The sequence below is a fragment of the Octopus bimaculoides genome, chromosome 1 (genome assembly GCF_001194135.2).
Source record: "Octopus bimaculoides isolate UCB-OBI-ISO-001 chromosome 1, ASM119413v2, whole genome shotgun sequence".
Taxonomy (NCBI): domain Eukaryota; kingdom Metazoa; phylum Mollusca; class Cephalopoda; order Octopoda; family Octopodidae; genus Octopus; species Octopus bimaculoides.
Genome location: NC_068981.1, coordinates 15,628,990 through 15,632,693, shown reverse-complemented (window position 1 = coordinate 15,632,693; position 3,704 = coordinate 15,628,990).

Here is a 3,704-nt window from a genome sequence, read left to right as displayed (position 1 = left end):
ATTTCCTCTTCCTTCCATATAGACTTTAGTAAACGTACACGTTTTCATCATCATCGTTGTCTTATGTAATGAAATGTATTATGAATCTCCATTTTCTGAACCATTAGTTCTCCTTGATGTCCGAGAGTTATACCATAATAATACTTTGGCTGCAAATTGTTTGCAAAATTCTGCTGCCTGTCACCAGTAATTCTTATTCAATTCTTCTACTATTCCTATCAGATACGCGTATACAATAAACACCATTTATATGTTTCCATTACTTGAGCGCACCATTTATCAAGGTGTCTCCATTTTCATTTCCATTCGTTGGGTCAGCTGATATCCGCTCAAAAAATACAGCATTAAAAAAAAACAAAATCGCACGTACTGTCAAACCATGATTTTTAAATTAAGCTAACTCATTTTCTTATCATTAGAGGCAGAAATAAATATAATGGTTTCAAATTTTGGCACAAGGTCAGCAATTTCGGTGATGTGTGCAGTCAATTACATCAACCCCCATCTTTAGCTGGTACTTATTTTATCGAGCCCCCGAAAAGGATAAAAATCAGAGTCGACCTCGGTGAAATTTCTAGTTAGAATACCGCTAAGCATCTTGCCCAGTTTGATAACGATTCTTCCATCTCACCGCCTTACTGGCAATGGATGTATTAAACCTTCGACAAAGACATCTCTAATTATGTTTTCTATACTTACTTCCCAACGACGATGAATATACTCACTCAGCTGGTTTAGTACAAACCATATGATATCTTTCTCACTAACATATATAGCATATTTATAAACGATAAAACCCTCATCAGATACCAAACAAAGATTTAGCCTCACTTGTGAAAGATATCATAAAAATATTACACATCTTTGCAGTTACAAAGAAAATCAAAGAAAGTGTGGCTTAGAAAATTTATCCACTGATTCATCCCGTCAACTGAGTGCAATTTGTACGACGTATAATAAGTTTCAGTAAATTTAGAAGTCTTCACAAACAAAAACAGACTTAACATGTTTGTTTGTCTCTAACAAAGCTTCGCAGTTCTGCTTTGATTCGGCTGTCCTTATATGATTGATCACCTCTTACAATATTTTCCATATAAACGAAAAATGCTGTGTGTTCATATTAATATGCATGGACAGAGATCTCAACATTCAATATTAATCTAGTTCTTAGTATAATCCATGTGTTTTTTTTATTAAGTTATCTGTGTTGTAAGAAGCTTGCTTCACAAACCATTAGGTTTCGGGTTAGGTCCCGGTCAGTGACACCTTAGGCGAGAGTCTTCGTCCTTAACCTCGGGCTGACCAAAGCTTTTTCAGTGGATATGATAGACGGAAACCTAAAAAAGCCCGTCGTATACATACATACATACATACACACACATATATATATGTATATATATATATATATATATATATATGTGTGTGTGTGTGTGTGTGCGTGTGTGTGTGTGTGTGTGTGTGTATGTATGTGTGTGTGTGCGTGTGCATGTGTTAAATAAAATGAGATAACAAAGCCAAGGCTGTGTGAAGTTTTAAGGACATTAATACGGACATTCATGAGGACATATATAAAGAGAAAGTTAGTCTTACAGTTGTTTGTGGGGTATTAGGGATATCCCTTCATTAGAGACGATGTGAGAGAGTTAAATAGATGGAAATAGTACAGTTCAATATAAGGAGTTATTTTGATTTTGAAAAAGGATGGAAATAAGAAGAATAAAGGAAAATAAGAGAATAAAAGTAAAAATCACATATATAGAATGTTATAGTTGCGGTTCCATTATCCAAGGAATGTGGTGTGTAGAAGTGGTCGAAATGCTTCTTGCCCATGGTATGTAAATTCCGATAGGAATTCATATTATGTAATTTCAAATGAAAACTATGGAGACGTAGATTCCATGTGCTGATTATTCAAAGGGGCTTTGTGGTATGAATGAAATTTTGGCAACTTAGTGAATAGATGTGTATACCAGCGGTTCGGCAAAAGGGAAACGACAAAATAAGTACTAAGCTTAAGAAATAAGACCTGATGTCGATTTTCTCGACTAACACACTTTAGGGCGGTGCTCCAGCATGACGACAGTAAAATAACAAACATTAAACAATAGAAGGGTATGTACATATATATATATATATGTGTGTGTGTGTGTGTGTGTGTGTGTGTGTGTGTGTGTGTTGGCACTCCGTCGGTTACGACGACGAGAGTTCCAGTTGATCTGATCAATGGAACAGCCTGCTCGTGAAATTAACGTGCCAGTGGTTGAGCACTCCATAGACACGTGTACCCTTAACGTAGTTCTCAGGAGAGATTCAGCGTGACACAGTGTGACAAGGCTGGTCCTTTGAAATACAAGTACAACAGAAACAGGAAGAAAGAGTGAGATAACGTTGTGGTGAAAGAGTACAGCAGGGTTCACCATCATCTCCGGCCAGAGCCTCGTGGAGCTTTAGGTGTTTTCGCTCAATAAACACTCACAACGCCCGGTCTGGGAATCGAAACCGCGATCCTACGACTGCGAGGTCTGATAATAAGTATCCGGACTGTTGACATAGTAACGAAGCTAAGGCTCACATAGTAACGTCGCTCTACGAAGACTGACCTTCGAATCTGCTGTGCATGTGTATTAAGGTTTAAGCTTCTAGCTCACTTTCGCAGTTTACAGCAGTGCTTGGAATGAAGGTGTATAGCGTGTGATTATAGCATTCACCATGACAAAGAAAGTTCTCATGGCGATACCTGCCCAGAGAGCTACGCAAAGTTGCAGAAAGTGTATGAAGAGGAGTGTATGAGACGTACACAAGCGTACGAATGTTTCAGATGGTTCCAAGGCGGCCGAAGAATTGTCGACATTGAGAAACAAGCACAACTGAGAAAAACATCGCAGATGTGTGTGCAGTTGTCAGGGGAAATCAATCGTCCAATCGCTATCTATAAGTTATCGGAGGATGCACAGATTAGTTACAGTTTAGTACAGTCCATTATCAAAATTTGGGTATGAGATGTGTGTGTCTGCCACGTTTGTGCCAAAACTGCTGCTTTCAGCTGACCAAAAGGACATTCGGGTTTTAGATGTACAAGATCTACTTGATTGTGTTGGGAACGATGACAACTTTTTGATAACTTGCGTAGGCCTCTCAGCTGATATCACGAAGCTTTTGGCAAATTGTTATGCAAATTCTCTACTCAGTCTTATATTTTACGGTCAATGCGATAATCACACGCTACACACCTTCATTCCAAACACTGCTGTGAATCGCAGAAGTGGGCGAGTACGTTAAAACTTGGTGTGCCTGCCCAGCAGATATTAAGGTCAGTCTTTCTCAAACGGCTTTTCTTTTCGTGCTTTAGCTTCGTTACTATGGCAACATACATATAAGTGTGCGAATATATGTTTGTGTAAATGTATATATATATATATATATATATGTACATACATGTGTGATAATATATATACACATACTCTCACACAGGTTGGTAGATGGTCTTTCGGCACCCATTCGATGGAGAGCGCTGCTAACCGCGTGAAGTGGTACATATTGCAGGACTCAGTGTACGTCGACTCTTCGGACGCACCTCCGGGTGTCACGTACGTTTGAAGGCACCATCGGTATAATTAAATTGGGCAGCTGTTTAGCAATGTATCACTAAACAAGAATACTATAATTGTCATTATATATATATATATATATATATATATATATAT